Source organism: Babylonia areolata, chromosome 18, assembly GCF_041734735.1.
Source record: "Babylonia areolata isolate BAREFJ2019XMU chromosome 18, ASM4173473v1, whole genome shotgun sequence".
Taxonomy (NCBI): domain Eukaryota; kingdom Metazoa; phylum Mollusca; class Gastropoda; order Neogastropoda; family Buccinidae; genus Babylonia; species Babylonia areolata.
Genome location: NC_134893.1, coordinates 37122583 through 37140082, shown reverse-complemented (window position 1 = coordinate 37140082; position 17500 = coordinate 37122583). Strand labels below are relative to the sequence as shown.

General features: G+C 43.9%; 1 protein-coding gene across 7 annotated transcripts in view; it reads left to right on the top strand.

Moving 5' to 3' along the window:
* The window catches only part of LOC143292726 (guanylate cyclase 32E-like), a 419658-nt gene that overhangs the window by 289249 nt on the left and 112909 nt on the right, over window positions 1-17500 (top strand). The window contains exon 1 of one of the 7 annotated variants that reach the window (XM_076603257.1): window positions 13240-13718. The exons of 5 other annotated variants lie outside the window; for them this stretch is intronic. The gene's annotated coding sequence lies outside the window, so the exon portion shown is untranslated. Of the gene's footprint in view, window positions 1-13239; window positions 13719-14453; window positions 14548-17500 lie in introns of those variants that run through there. One more of the 7 variants, XM_076603258.1, reaches the window with a different exon arrangement.

The window sequence follows — 17500 nt, the reverse complement described above, 5'->3', positions numbered from 1 at the left end:
TATTTTGTACGTTATTCTACTCAATTTTTGATGCGGATTTAGTCACTAAATCTAACGTACCACTATCTTGCTTTTTTCCGGTTTTGGTCCCGCAAGCCATGAAAGTGTAACAAATAGGTGCAATATTTTAGGACGCTAAAAATGGGACATTACTGCGGTAGATGTTGTAACTGTTTTCAGTGGATTTCGACTCGTAGTTTGTACGTTATTTTACTCAATCTTACAGGACATTACTTTGTTTCTGCGTGCTCCAAGTATTTGTATTTGTAGTATTTGTATTTCTTTTTATCACAACAGATTTCTCTGTGTGAAATTCGGGCTGTTCTCCCCAGGGAGAGCGCGTCGCTATAATACAGAACCCACCCCTTTTTTTTTTCCTGCGTGCAGTTTTATTTGTTTTTCCTATCGAAGTGGATTTTTCTACAGAATTTTGCCAGGAACAACCCTTTTGTTGCCGTGGCATCTTTTACGTGCGCTAAGTGCATGTTGCACACGGGACCTCGGTTTATCGTCTCATCCACCAGACCACCACTCATGGTCTAGTGAAGGGGGAGAAATATCGGCGGCTGAGCCGTGATTCGAACCAGCGCACTCAGATTCTCTCGCTTCCTAAGCGGATGCGTTACCTGTAGGCCATCACTCCACGTGTGAGGGGAGCAGTACCCTGTTGGACGTGTGTCGTCTGTTATGTTTCCAGCGTCAGGGTAGCAGTACTCTGACAGGTGAGTTACGTCGTTAGAACTAGTTGTACGTGTTCCTTGTTGTTTGTCCACACGCGTACCCTTCTACCCGGTTTTTTTGTTTGTTTGCAGTGTTGTTTCCTTGTACGTGTGTGTGTGTGTGTGTGTGTGTGTGTGTGTGTGTGTGTGCGCGCGCGCGTATATATATAATATATATATATATATATATATGTGTGTGTGTGTGTGTGTGTGTGTGTGTGTGTGTGTGTGTTCTAGTAGTTGAAGTAGTAATTATATTCAGATTTACTACTTTATACTTCAGTGACATTGGACTGAAAAGAAAACACGTATGTAGGTAGTATTGAATGTGTGTGTGTGTGTGTGTGTGTGTGTGTGTGTGTGTGTGTGTGTGGTGAAGGATTGTGTGGCAGGAAAGTGGGAGCGAGGAGAGTGGTGAAAATGTTGGCACTGTGCCATTCCGTGATCAAAAGGAGAAACTTATCAGAGCACCGATGTCTTTGATCATCATGTGTATTTGCTCATTATCATGTTTACTTGTTGTTTTTTTTGGTTTGTGTGTGTGTGTGTGTGTGTGTGTGTGTGTGTGTGTGTGTGTGTCCCTGTATGTATGTCCGTGTGTGCCGATGTATGTGCCCGTATGTGTGTGCGTGTGAGTGTGTATGCGCGCGCCTATGTTTTGCCCCTCTCCTTTCATCTCTCTCTCCACCACCACCACCACCCTCTCTCTCTCTCTCTCTCCCCTCCCTCCGTCGCTCCCTGTCCAATATTTACCTGGCTTCTGTTCTATCAATCATCACTCGGCAGGTGTGGCATTATCGATGGCATTGTCTCCCAACACGACCGGCTTCCCAAGCAAGGTGCGTTTGAGGCTTGCGTTTCGGGGTAAACAAACATGAATACGTCTGTATCTGTTTGTCTAACTTTCAGCCTGCCCACCACCCAGCCAACACCCCCCCCCCCTCTCTGCTCGTCTGCCTGTCTGTGTGTCTCTTTCTCCCTCTCTCTCCCTTTCGCACACACACACACACACACACGCACGCACGCACGCACGCACGCACGCACACACACACACACACACGCACACACACACACACACACACGACGTCTGTCTGTGTGTGTCTCTCTCTTTCTCCCTCACACCCCTCCCCCCCCAACTCCCACCCCTCCTCTCTCTCTCTCTTTTTCTACTTGTCTCCATTTGACAGACAAAAAGAAAAAAAATCCCAAAAAGCATCTTTAAGACGACGGAATGTAATTATTGGAGTAGTCGCTTTAATAGACTACCTCCTCTTCTCTGCGTTCCCCCCCTAATCCTCCCTCCACCTCCACCCCACCCCCCCAACACACACACACAGAGACTGGCTCCACCAGCTGCTTAACACTAGAGGTGGTGTGGGGGCGGAGGGGTAGACGGCTTCAGGGACTGAGTGGAAGTAGAGGGTGGGCGTTTTGGGAGCTGCTTGTTCACGTAAAAGATTTATGAGGGCTTTTCCACCAAGGTCGCGGCGGATTTTTATCTTAGGTGTGGTGTGGTGTGGTGTGGTGTGGTTTGGTGTTGTGTGTGTGTGTGTGTGTGTGTGTGGTGGATTATTATTCATATAATATGATCTCTCAGATTCGTATGGTCACCGATTTAAAGAAAAAAGAAAAAAGAAAAAGAAAAAAAGAAAAAAGCGTGCCGTTTTTATACTTTGACATCAGAACATTTCTTTTCCCAGATGTCATTGAAGCAACAAACTAATGATGATGTTGGTGATGATGGTGATGATAATGATAATAAAATGGTGTTGTCTGAAGTCTTACGTAGTAGCAGATAGTTTGTATGCACTGTGTGGGTGTGGGTGGGTCTGTCTGTCTGTGTCTGTCTGTGTGAGTGAGTGAGTGTGTGTGTGTATGTATGTGTGTATGTCTGTGTGTCTCCGTGTCTGTGTGTGCATCTGTATGAAAGCGAATCGAACTTTGACATTCGCTCCTGGCCAGATCGGCGAGAGACAATACCATCACCAGACAACAGAGTTAGGCGTTCCCCGCGAGACAGGTTGGATGGCTGAGAAAGTGTTGTGCCGACCTACCGTCCATCCCTGAGTGTGAGCCTTCTGAACATAGAAACTTTTGAACATCATCATCATCATCATCTTCTTCTTCTTCTTCTCTTCTTCCTTGTTCTTCTCCTCCTCCTCCTCCCTCCCTCCTCCTCCCTCCTCCTCCTCCTCCTCTTCTTCTTCACGGAGTCGTAAGTGTTGCAGGATAATGCCTAACACAGACTGAATGTTGTCTCTGTTGTCCTAGTTTTTTTCGTTTTGTCTGTCCGTCTGTTTGTCTCTCTGCTTCCTGCCCTTTGTCTGTCTGTCTGTCTGTCTCTCGTTCTCTTCGCTCGGTCCCTGAATGTGATGCTTTAACGTACTGTTGGGGCAGATTGGGTGCACGATAAGTTCTGCTTTATGTCTTCAGAGTGGCCAAAGTGTCTTCTCGTCTGTTTTTGTAGCTGCCTTCAGTGTGTGGATGGGGTGTGGGGCGGGGGGGAGAGAGAGAGGGGAATCCATTCCCATCAGATTAGTGAGTGCAAACAGTTCTTACAAAAACGAAATAAGTGTGTGTGTGTGTGTGTGTGTGTGTGTGTGTGTGTGTGTGTGTTTGCCTCCAGTACGTTAAATGTCAAAAAAAGTTTGAACATGTTTTCCGGGAACCCTGAGAAAAATCCGATTACTTCAGAAAAATGAACAGAGAAAAACACACACACACACAAAAACCATATAAAAGTCTGAAGGAGCAAAGGGCGCTGTTTCTGATTGCCGTCAGAAAGTTGTCACTTGTTGTAAACCCGAGGTTAATTACTCACGCGTTAATGGCACCCAGGGGCACCGAAGGCGATTAATTAATGTAACGACAGCCTCGTCCATTCCCAGACACCCACTCTCAGTCTCATCCCGTGAACACAGTTTCTTTGCCCCGCACTAATCCCCTTCAAAACGTGTGTGCGGGGAAGGGGGGTGGTGGTGGTGGGAGGGAGTGGGAGGGGGATTGGGTGGGGGTGGGGGGGTGGGGGGTTTCGAAGAATTCCGAGTATACACCTCAGCAGGAATCCGATAGCATTATTCTGTTGAAGTCGACAGTGTTTGGCGCGAGAGAAACGCTATCACCAGATAAATCGCGTTCCTTTGTACCCCCTTTTTTGTTCAGGTGCAAGCTACACTTTATCGCGAGCATCTTGCTCGTAGATAAGACTCGCTTGCAACTGATAAGCCCTGGTACACAACTGGATAGGTGATCTAAACGAAAATAGACAGCGAACGAAATGCAAGACACGGTTGCTCACAATGCTTTTCTGCACACGCGCACGCACGCACGCAAACACGCAAAAACCCACACACACACGCGCGAGTGTGTTTGTGTGTCTGTGTTTTGTGTGTCTGTCTGACTATATGTCTGTGTGTCCGTATTAAGGACAGTATCAGGAAAATAATGAGTCGTGCGTACCCCTGTGTGTGTGTGTGTGTGTGTGTGTGTGTGTGTGTGTGTGTGTGTGTGCGCTTGTCTGTGTATGTGTACACGTGTGTGTGTACTTGTATGCGCGCGTGTATGTGGTGGTTTATTAATGTGTGTGTGTGTGTGTGTGTGTGTGCGTGCGTGCGTGCGTGCATGCGTGTAAGCGTGGGTGTTCGTGCATGTGTTTCGGTATATGTTTGTGTATGTGTGGTGCGTACGTAGGTGTGTACACGCGTTCGTGCGTGTGCGTGCACTGTTTCAAGCTGTCACCCACCATACATTTTATTTGCTTTCATCCTTGCGGCGGTCACGATGGTCGATAACGTTATTGATGACAATCATCACACACACACACACACACACACACACACACACACACTCACACACTCACACACTCACACACACACACACACACACAGAAACTGGGGGCGAGGGGGGGGGGGGCGGGGGGCAGGCATAGAAAAGTGTCATTGCATTGTTATCACCGTGGCAAAAGCTAGCGCAGAAAATACACAATCGCAGAATCATGTCTACTTCTGCCATTTGCATTCTCTTGTGCTGCATCTGTGTGTGTGTGTGTGTGTGTGTGTGTGTGTGTGTGTGTGTGTGATGCAATGTATGATATGGACAATGCATTTATTTAATTTCATTCAGATCTTCTTGGTACTGCAAAAAAAAGACTCCTCTTCCTTCTGCCTACACTTTATCTGAACACTCCAACGTCTTCTCTTTTTCGACAAAGTCCAAAATATTCGTACGAGCTTGGACCAGATGCCTTTCCAACCCAACCTGCACATCCTGATCTCAATTCAACGGCACTCCTCTCCATTCCTTCAGTCCATTGACTGAAACAGAAGTGAATGAAATCCTGAAAGAAATGACAATAAGATCCTGTGAACTCGATCCTATACCAGCCTCTGTCTTTTCCCAGTGTGTCTCATAGCTTCACACCGCAATCACCAATATTGTCAACTCATCCCTTCTTACTGGAACGTTTCCATCCACTTTCAAAACTGCAATCGTCCAGCCTCTTCTGAAGAAACCCAACCTTGATGCAAACATTTTGAAAAAAATTATCGAACAGTTTCTAACCTTCCTTTCCTGTCCAAACTCCTTGAAAAATCTGTCCTGAAGCAGCTCAACAACCATCTTTGTTTCAACAATCCCCTCCATCCTTTTCAGTCTGCCTATCGTGCCGACCACAGCACCGAAACCACTCTCCTTCACATCCTGAACGATCTGCTGTTAGCGTCCGACTCGGGAAACATTTCCCTTCTCACTCTTCTCGACTTGCCAGCCGCCTTTGACACGATAGACCATTCAATCCTTCTTTCCCGTATTCATTGTGCATTTGGCATCAACGGCACTGTTCTCAACTGGTTAAAATCTTATCTCACTGATCGATTCCAGTCTGTCGTTGTCGATAATTTCCAGTCTGAACCTGTCAAAATCAAACACGGAGTCCCACAGGGATCTATTTTAGGTCCAGTTCTCTTCACACTGTCCACTGCTCCTCTCGCTGAAATTATCACCCACCACAATGTTAGTCATCATTCCTATGCTGATGACACTCAACTTTAGAAGAGTGATACCCCTGAAAATTGTCCTTGCTCTTGCAAGAAACATCTGAATGCTTCCTAGACATTCAAAACTGGATCACTCTAAATAAGTTACAATTGAACGCAGACGAAACCGAAGCAATGATCATAGGAACTAAACAAACACTCTCTTCCATCACAACTGATAAAATCAAACTTGGCAGTACATCCACCCCTCTTTCCAGCTCAGTCAGGAACCTCGGCGTTGTACTTGACAACACACTGTCCACGCAAAAAACAACAAAAAAACCCAGTCAGGTATGTCAATCCTGCTACTGTCAACTGCGACGCATCAGTTCCAGTCGGAAATATCTGTCCACCGACGCAACATCTAGACTTGTCGTTTATCTCATTCTCTCTCGCCTTGACTACTGTAACTCTCTATTGTCTAGTTTACCTGCTTCATCCATTCAGTCCCTTCAGCGCATACAAAACTCTGCTGCCCGACTCGTCCTCATAAAGAAAGGCTCTGAGCAAATCACTCCTATTTTGCAACATCTCATTATTACAGAATAAAGTATAAGATCAGCACTCTGTTATTAACGTATTCACAATTCTGGCTCTTCCTATCTTTGTGGCTACCTTCACTTCTACACTCTATCTCGCTCTCTGCGATCGGCTTCGGATCCACTCTATTTACGCATACCCAGATTCAAACACTCCACTGCTGGACCCCGTTCTTTCTCTGTCTCTGGACCATGCAATTGGAATGAACTTCCTCTTACGCTTCGTCAGGTCCCCGCCCTCAGCTCTTTCAAGTCTGGCCTTAAAACCCACCTCTTCACAAGATAGTCTCCCTTCCCTGCCTCTTCCTTGTCTTCAGTTTCTTCAGTTTTAAAGTTATGCATGCTTGTGAATGACTGGTGTGAAAGCGCTTAGATTCGTCTCTGCACAAGATTCAGCGCTATATAAATACTATCATTATTATTTATTATACTATTGATTTTAAATGCATTTTTTGCTGTGCTGTATTGCACTGTATCGTATTGTATTCTGTCGCATCGTATCATGTAGTGTCGTACTGAGCTGTATTGGAACGCATTGCAAGATATTGCGTTGTATGTATCGCAGTGCATTGCATGGTCAGTACAATTATCTATTGCTCAAAGCGAAACTATACATAGACTTAATCTCGCACAAGAAATCACCAACAATACCAAATCATTCCAAAGAAAACACCACCAATCGTCCTTACGTAAAAAAAACACCATATTTCCATATATAGCATATGATTATGTTCCATTGCAACCGTTGTATTGCATTGCATTGTATGGTCAGTACAATAAACTATTTCTCAACGTGAAACTATATAGACTTAATGATGCACAAGAAATCACCACCAGTGCAAACCATTAATCGTTCTTACGTAAAAACGTTTTTCCATAGCATATAGAACTGGATTCTTTAGCGCATGCCCCCCTCCCCTCTCCCCAACCCTCTTACATCAGTCAGTCAGGAGACAAATATTTTTTGTTTGTTTTTCAGTGTCGTGTTGACATGAACAAGATGTTTACTGAGTCGGAAAAGACTGCGCGTGCTTGAAGACTGCGGAAAAAAAAATCGGAGAAAATCGTTGATATCTTTTCGCAGGCTCTGCACCTGTTTCAGTCTCTCCCGTCCCATCTTTTTTTATTTTCCTCAGCCCGTGCCATGAGCACACACACAACCACACACACACACACACACACACACACACACACACACACACACACACACACACACACACACACACACACACATATATATATATACAGGGATACATACACAAACATGTGTATACACACACGTGTATAAAATCATCACTGATAGTGAAAAGATGCTAAACTAAAGAACGAACACACACACACACACACACACACACACACACACACACGCACACGTGTAGACACATAGGCATGCGCGCTCACACACATACACACACCCTGAGGCGCGCGCGCGAGAGAGAGAGCGAGAAAGAGCACGCGCTCGCACACACACACACCCACACCCACACGTACACGCACACACACACATTTGCACTTAAGCGCACACAAATACGTACACACTCACACATTAACACAAAAATATACTCATACACACGCATACACACACATACGCTGGTGCCAACATAACGTGCGCACTTACAAATACACACATACACACTAACACTGAAACAGAAAAAACACATTCCCATACACACACACATACACAAGTGCCAACACATGTAGGCACTTACGCACAAAATCACACACGCAAATACCAACACATGTATGCATGCACGCACGTACACAGAGATAATATGATGTAATATAATGCAATATCATGCAATATGATATCCCCCTCTCTTCCACTCGAACTGCGTTTAACCAAAGATCCCTCGATTTCAAAGCAGCTGGTGCTCATACCCTGTGCCCCCACAGCAGATGCGCAGATAAAAACACACCACTGCAACAACCCCGATTTAATAAACATCTGCAGACAACATAAATCAAATCGAATGAAATTGTTTTATAGCCCAGCCGACTTGAAGGGGTCCTCTCAGTGCTGAAGTCGTGTCTGTAGATAAAAAAAAAAAGACAACCCAACTACAAATAAGTAAATGAAAACTCCATCTGGTACCTGAATGTGAACTCTTGTTAATAATTATAATCATATTGATCATTGCTCACTACTTTAAAAACAAAACAAAATTGGTTTTATTCAATATAATTCCGAAGTAAACAACCACATTCAACTGCCCGTTTTATAATATTTTAACTCACTCAGTACGGCCAGTCCTCTCTTCTCCTCTACACAGACGCCTCGGATGTCCAGTGGGTGTCTGAATGACCCAACCTTTAACTTCCGTCGTCAGAATTGTAGTATTCTTTGTCAACATTCACCTCTTCAGTATAAGAGCCTTCCGCTTGCAATATTTTGATGATGGTAATTGGGGTGAAACGCTGTTAACGTCGTCTCTTTCGCCGTTCGTATGGAGAGAGTTAAAAGAAGAATCACATATAGGGGTGAATTACGTATAGGGGTGGAGAGGGGTACGAATACATACATGCTGGGGAAAAGACGTGAAAAGATACTGGATAATCAGTGCATTCACATACGAATGGGACTCAGCTACTCTGTAAATAGCATAGACTGCAAGATTACAACAAACTGTTTCCAATGGGACTTATAACGGCAGGTCATAGGGACATTTTGTAACATGTTAATGATGGGCACATTTCATTTTCACATTTTTTAGAAAATAGATTTTTTTTAAAATATGGGGAGGAAAATCAAATCTTTGGCGTTAAATTATTCAGTCGCTCACTACTTGGTTCTGCTGCTGTAGATGGTGATGATTGTAATGGTGTATACCTTACCCAACCCCAAATAACCTAATTTATTATCATCATCCTCCTCCTCCTCCTTCTTTTATTGATTCAGCACATACAACATTCAAAACGATGAAGAAATTTAATATTTCGTCATTAGTATATCACAGGATGAATATAAAAAAATTCCTCCAGTCCCTTTTAAAATCGATGCATCAGTGGACTCTTGTTCTCCCCCCAACATCGGTCCACTGCACTGGCTTTCTGGAACCTGAGTGATGTAAGGATGGAGGAATGTGTGTCACAAGCTTCCAGATTACACAGATCAATCCATGGCATGCTGCTGCATTTTCAACATTATCCAGTCCAATAGCCAGCTAATTTAGAAGCGAAATTGCTGGCTTTTGACATCACCCTAGCATTTAACGCGTTATTGGCCGTCAGCCATGAAACCAACCGCCAGTGGTGTTGCGTCGTAAGTACACAGTGATTCGACAGGGGGCGTGCGTGCGTGCGTGCGCGCGCGTGCGTTTGCAGATTGGGAGATGAGAGATGTCAGCAGAGTGGAGGGAAGGAAGGACGGGGATGGAAGGAGGAGGGGACTGTTGATGGGAAGTAGGCAATGGGTTACTGGCCAGCAGCCAGCTGTGAGACAGCAGTTGGCATTGAGTCCTTCGAAAAGCCCGGAATACAGGGTTGTGCGTACGTGTGTGTGTGTGTGTGTGTGTGTGTGTGTGTGTGCCGTTTGTAGATGGGAGATGTCAGCAGACTGGAGAGAGGGAAGGGAAGTAGATGTGTGTGGGGGAAGGGAGGGGGGTGCTGATGGGAGGAGGTGTGGCGAGTAGAAGTTATGAAGTGCGTGATTAACGAAAGGTCATTGACGGTAAAAATCATCAGGTTTTTATTTTAACCATTTGATTGTCTGCACCTGCTGAGTGGCTCACAGTCTTTGTTGGTGGGGATGGTTAGTCTTGAAAAGGTATGGAGGTTTGTCAATAGATATATACCTGCTGTGGTTTTGTGTGATTGTTTAAAGGAAACCAGGATAGTTTTTTTTATTTTCTGATGCTATTGTTTTGTTTGTGTGTTTGTGATATATTTTCGTTTCAATGAGCAGTCTAATTATCTGCGACATAGCCTGTAAACTAACATACATACAGTTTCCACTTGAAGAAGAATTCGTCACGAATTACCACTTGGCCACCATTCCACCCGTGGTATCAGCTTACTGCTGACTGCTGCCATAGCCCTCCAGGGCAGTAGGGACACTGCATGGTGGAGCGCCGCACTACAAGCCTCCATCTCTCACGGTTGTGTGCCAGTGCCTGGATTTGGGCAAATCTCCTTCAGTCCGAGTCCACTCAGTAATTCTTCCTTGTCTTGCCCTGAACTCTTCCCTGGAGGGTGGTCCTGGAGAGGCCACATGCTCAGCAGTCCAGACGACAAAAAAAAACAAAAACAAAAAAACAAAACAAAAAAACAACCCAAAGGGCACACACGCTGCCACACTTTCAACACTGCCCAGCCAAGTGGAAAATTAAGTGCACCACTTGACAGCACCCCTTGGCCAGCAGCCATGGGACGCCCATTGGCTTTGCTTGAATGGATGCTGGGATATGAGAGAAGGGCGTTCGTGTGGGGGATACGCTTCTGTTCGCTGGTACATTAAAGTCTTCTTTTTCGCTGTTGGCTGGCTTTAACGTGCGGAGATGGTTAACGAGTAAAAGAGGTTTGCAGTTTGTTTTCATTTAATTCCCATTGTTGTTGTTGTTCATGTGTTCGTGTGAACGTTTGTTTGTTTTTCAATGCATTGTTGTTTTGAGTTTTAGTTTTGCGAGCCTTCTGCTTTTGTGTGACATAGACTCAGTGTCTTGCCGACAGTTTCTCACATGAGAAACAGATTGTTAGCAGCGATACGTTTGTTTCACGCCACCGTACAGACGTGTGTTTGGGTTTTTACAGAAGATTGACCAAAGTGATCCGCGAATCTGGATATATCAGACCAATCATACATTTAACAAGAAAGTTTGTGCGTTTCTGTATTTTTTCTCATATCTATCTATCTATCTATTTTTTATATATCTATTATATATATATATATATATATATATATATAAAATGTGTGTGCGCATGTATGTATATATATATATATATATATATATATATATATATATATATATATATATATATACATACATACGCACACACATTATATATGTGTATATATATATATGAGAAATAGAGTTAAACTTTCCATGTACCCCCGAAAACGGAGTATGGCTGCCCACATGGCAGAGTAAAAACGGTGATACACGTAAAAGCCCACTCGTGTACATACGTGTGAATATGAGAGTTGCTGCAGAAGAAGGAGGAAAAGAAACTGTCAGAAAAGGCTTCTGATGTGAGAAACATAGTTTTGCCATGCTGTATTTACCACCGATTTCAGAAATCATCTCTCCCTCTCTCTCTCTCCCTCCCTCTCTCTCTCCCTCCCTCTCTCTCCCTCTCTCCCCACTCTCTCTCCATCCCTCTCTCTCACCCCATCTCCCTCCCTCTCTCTCTCTCTCCCTCCCTTCCTCTCTCTCTCCCTCTCCCCCTCTCTCTCCCTCTCTCTCTCTCTCTCTCTCTCTCTCTCTCTCCCTCTCTGTCTGTCATCCACTCACTCATTGTGTAAACCGATCACATAATCTCCCCACTTCTCTCTCTCTCTCCCCCTCTCTCTCTGTCTCCTCTCTCTATCCCTCTCTCTCTCTCCTGACTTGCACTTCAGAGGACAAACTATACGTAACCATGTTGCTCTCTGTCCCTCTCTTTCTTTAGAGTCACATACATGTACACACACACTCTCTCTCTTTCTCACCCTCTTTCTTTCTCTGTCTTTTTCTTAGTCTGCTGTTCTGAAGGATAAGGATCTATCTGAGGTCAGACGAATTGTTCAAAGATCACTGCCTTGTGTGAGTTAACACAGCCACACAGGAAAAAAATGCATTTGGCACAAATGGGAGTTCCTGCAAGCCTGTTATCACACCTCGGTGATTATTGCATCAGTGTGCCTGGATGAGCCAATGGAAGACATTCGTTTTTTTTTTAAGTTTCTTCAGTGTTTGCTTTATCTTTTCACATTTGTCTGTCTATCTCTCTCTCTCTCTCTCTCTCTCTCTCTCTCTCTGTGTGTGTGTGTGTGTGTGTGTGTGTGTGTGTGTGTGTGTGTGTGTGTGTGTGTGTCTTTCTAGATGTCACCAAATGTCTGTCCGTCCCTGTCCCAGTGATCTTTCCTTCCGTGTTCTCATTCCATCCGTGCTTTCAACGAAGATCCCACGTTTCACGAACAATCTGCTTATCACAAGGCTGCCTCTCTGTTTCATGAAGCTGCTTAATAAACAACTGCAGAATTCAGATGGTTAACTTTTGTCAGTATACTATAAACACAACTGCTGTTACTACTTCTAGTACTGCTGCTGATGATGATGACGATGATGACCTACGGTGCTAATGTTCCTGATTATGATATGTGTAGTTACGCATTTTTTTATTTCCTGATAGTTTTCCTTCTTCGACCAATATTGTTGGTTTTATTATTTATTTTGATTTGATTTGTTTCTAAACTTGAGCGTGATGATCACTTAATTACAACAATAAGTTCATTCCTCCATGTAAACTATAGTACAGGATGAATAAAAGGCCGATTATTGTTCTCATTTTGCTGTTCTTCTCCACCACACTAACAGCTGCTGTCCACAAACTGGCTGTAATTATGTCTGGAGGGAAGTGATACATAAGTTCCAGACGACAAAAAAAAAACCATAAAGAAAAAATAAAGCGACCCACTGTCGCTACTTTTTTTTTTTCTGCATCACCAGACCAAAGCTGTTGATTTGGAAAGCCGTGAACTGCAGGCGAGGCCTCATCATCACCACCATCCTCCTGTTCAACGCGTTGTATTGGCCATCAGCCATGAAACCGCCAGTGGCGTTGCATGCGTCGTGTGTACACAGTGATGCGACAGGAGGCGTGCGTGCGCGTGCGTTTGCAGATGGGAGGTGGGGGTGGGGGGCGGGATGGGAGATGTCAGCAGTGGGGGGAGGGAAGGATAGATGGATGGATGGAAGGAGGGAATTGCTGATGGGAAGCAGGGGCATTGCGGAAGGGGATGTATGGATGGGTGTGTGAATAGCGAAACAGCAGCTGCGCTAAGAAAAAAAAAAATCCTCTCCTTTTTACTGTTTGATTGGCCACACCTGCTGACTGGCTGGGCTGGCTTGCTGGCTTTGTCAAGAAGAGATAATAAAAGTGAGTAGGGGAAGGTTTGCAAGGTTTTATGAGGATCTGTTGGCTCTTTTGCTTCACGTGTTTGTGTGATTGTTCTTTTTTTCTTTTTCTTCTTGCAAGCCAGCGTTTTTGTTACCTTTGTTTCACATTTTTGTGATTTATTTTTATGGTGATGCATCTGATTATCTGTAACACTTGATGAATCCGACATTTTTCAACTCGTGGAACGGCTTATTTGGAGTACGTACATAAATCCCCACTCAGCTCTACGTATCTTCACTTTCATCGTGTGTCTATGTGTGTATTGTCAAACGAAAAACAGCTGCTGGAAATGTTTCCTGAAACTGGATACATTATGTCTACTATGTTTACAAGTGAGTTACCTGTGTTTTATTTTTCTCTTTAGAATGAGATTATAAACATGCTCTGTGTCTAGAAAAATGTTCAAATGCTCGATAACATGTCAGGCTTTTCAGGGAGAAGAAACTTACTTCAGAAATCGTATTTCATCTCTCACTGTCTCTATTTTTTCTCCCTGTTTGTTGGTCACCCCCCTCCCCCCCCCTCTCTCTCTCTCTGTCTCTCACTCTCACTTCTCACTCTCTCCTTTTCTCTCTTCTATCTCCTCCATAATTAACAGCTGCTGCTCAGCCAAAAGCGGGGTGTATTTGAGGATGACGGATGTATATTATCACAGGCTTCCAGACTGCGTAAACCAACCACTGACACAACCTGCGACCGCTGCTTCTGCTCTTTCTGCGCTTCCCACTCGGCCAAGCAGCTGCTAATTATTTTTTTTTTTTAAAGTGAACTTCTGGCTTGACATCATCCACCAGCCAGCCAAGAGGGTACTTACTGGCCAGCAGTCAGCATAAAGACTGCCATCACCATTGCGTTCTCTGTGAACGTCTTGTATGGGAATATGACAGGCTGTACGTGCGTGTGCGTTTGCAGATGGAAGATGTCAACAGAGGGGAGGGCTGTAGGTTGATGGGGGAGGTGGGGGAGAGGATGCTGGTAGGAGGAGGCGTAGTGGTTGTGGAATAGTGGTGGGTGCCGTGGAGTTGGATGTGGTGAATAGAAGTGTTGAAGGAGCAAAACGTCTGTTGCAGCTAAACGTCCTCGTTTATTAAGCCTAGTTTAAACTGGATACATCTGCCGACTGGCTGATTAACTGCTGGCGTTTGCCACCTGAGACAGTGAGTGAGTGAGCAAGTGGTGTGTATATTCTATGTCATTTTGTTTTATTCTTATTTTGTTTTATTTTTATTTTAAGGGTTTTCGTTTACTCGTTGGTATTGTTCAATGTGTGTGTGTGTGTGTGTGTGTGTGTGTGTGTGTGTGTGTGTGTGATTTTATATGACCAAGAGATGTTTGATACCTTTGGTTCGTGTGTTCATGGTTTCATTTTATTTACTCGTGCTGCGTCTCTCTCTCTCTCTCTCTCTCTCTCTCTCTCTCTCTCTCTCTCTCTCTCTCTCTGCTTGCTTGCTTGCGTGCTTGCGTGTGTGCTGACATAAATATGCCAAACGTGATTCATGAATGACTTACGTCAACAGATCAACTGTACAGTTTACATGAAAGTGCTTTTGGCTTCTGTTTTTGTGGCTTTTGTTGTTGTTGTTGTTGTTGTTTGGTTTGTTTGTTTCTTTGTTTTGTCGGGTAAGTTGGTAATATTAAGTGTTCTGTGTCTAGAATAAACTACAGAGGTTGATTTTCAAAAATATATTTAGCACTGACGATTTATTCATTCTGAAGGAGTGACTGAAATGGATATTAAAAATATAGAATAAAATTATGATTATTATTCTGCGTTTGCAGGCTGCAGCTCTCACATTGACTTGCATGAATGAGTGGGCTTTTACATGTCCGGCCGTTTTTATCCCGCGATGTGAGCAGCAACCATACTCTTGTTTTCGAGGGGAGAATGTTGCGAATTTTTTGTTTTGTTTCCATAGCCTTTCAAAAGCTCGAATATGATACAGGATGTTGCATATTTGTTTTCAGCTCTCAGCTGTTGCGTCCATCGGACATGCTAAATGGTAATCAGTGTTAACTCCGTCAAAATAACGTAATTAAACCAATCTATCCACTGCACGTTTTTAAAAAAAAAACAGTTTTAAACGTATGATGCAAATGTAATTATTGCTAAACATTGCTCAAAGTATTTCCCCAGCGGAAGACATGAGTATTGCAAGAATAACTTTGAGCATTTCCTCGATGTTCTGGGTTATTATTTTGTTTCTGGAATGTTTCTTTGGGGAGGGAGAGAGAGAGAGAGAGAGAGGAGAGAGAGAGAGAGAGAACGATAACGATAACGAACTTGTTACCCAGCCATCAGGGTAAAAAGGAAAATAATTTCGAAAATATATATATAAAAAGAAATAACAATAATAATAAAGTTGATGATGATGATAGTTGTAATGATAATAATGATGATGATAAAAATAAGTTATTATAATCATGATAGTGATAATAATAATGATGATATGATAACAATAATGATAATAACGAACGCAGGGGAGAGAGGGAGGGAGGGAGAGAGACAGAGACAGGGACAGAGAGACAGGGACAGAGAGACAGAGAGACACACAGACACACATACAGACAGACAGACAGATAGAGGAAAAGCGACAGAGAAGAGATACGGGTTCGAATTACAAGTGTGCAACAAGAGAAAAATGATTGTCTCTGTCTCTGTATTTATGTGTCTGTCTTGCAGTTGATATATGTCTGTATCCCTGTGTCTCTGGTCTCTGTCTGTCTGTCTCTCTCTGTTGCTCTCTATCTCTCGGTGAGTCTCTCCCGCTCTATCTTTCACATCACAACATTTTGATAGCTTACCAAAGATATAAGTCCTTGTTCACTATACATCCCTTTGATATAATTCTTTAAAATTCTTTCCATTGAATAGCATATCATCCATATGAAATCATGTATGACCAGCGTCGAAATACAGTTAGGAACGATGAAAAGGTAGTAAATAATCTTCACAACTTCGAAGCTAAGCATCCTCTGAAAGGCTCTGACGTTCCACCAGAGATTCAGAAATCTCTGATTGACATTTCCCCCCTCTCTTCTCTTCCCTCTCACTCTCAAACGTGATACTTTGCATTTCGTAAACCATTAATTATTTGTTGTTTTTTCCTCGGGCATTTATTTTTTTTTTGTAGATTTTGGTTGACTGGCACGAGTTTGAAATAGCCACCCCCTCCTTCCCTGTCCTCCATCTTCTCCTACCTCCCTGCTTCCACCGTCCCTTCCTCCTTCTCCTTCTCTTCCTCCTCCTTCTTCCTCTTCTCCTTCTCCTCCTTCTCCTTCTCCTTTTCCTCCTTCTCCTCCTCCTTCTCCTCCTATTTCTTCTCCTCCTCCTTCCTCTCCTCCTTCCTCTCCTCCTTCTCCTCCTTCTCCTTCTCCTCCTTCTCCTTCTCCTCCTTCTTGGTCTTTGTCTTCATCGTCTTTTTCTTCGTCTTCGTCTTCTCCTCTTCCTCCTCCTCCTTCCTCTTCTTCACTCCTCCTCCTCCTCTGTCTATTCGTCAGTTCCATTCGATAGCAACGCCCCCCCCCCCCCCCACACACACACACCTCCATTTAGAAGCAAATTATTGAGCCAGTCAGCTTTGTCGAGACGGGTTCCAATGTCGTGGGATATACTGCCTTTTATCTGTCCGCCATACCTCTTCTCTGCTCTCGTTCACCTCTTGTTTTAAACCCTCATTCCTTTTCTGTCATTCTCGTCGTCTCTCTCCTCTTCAGAGCTTCTTTTTACAGCCCCCGTGCACTTCTTTGGAAATGATCTCACCCTCTCATATTTCTTCAAACCTTCTTTAAACTCTTCATAATTATATTTAACCGTTCATCAAGTGAGCCAAATGCAATAATCTTAATTGATTCCTCTCTCTCTCTCTCTCTCTCTCTCTCTCTCTCTCTCTCTCTCTCTCTCACTGTCTGTCTCATTTGCTCGCTGCCTAGCTTTCTTTCTCTTTCTGTGTGTGTTTGTGTGTGTGTGTGTGTGTGTGTGTGTGTGTGTGTGTGTGTGTGTGTGTGGTGTTGTGCTGCGCTGTGTTGTGTTGTGTGCACGAGTCTCTCTCTCTCTCTCTCTCTCTCTCTCTGTCTGTCTCTGTCTGTCTTTATCTCTGTCACTTTCTCTCTCCCC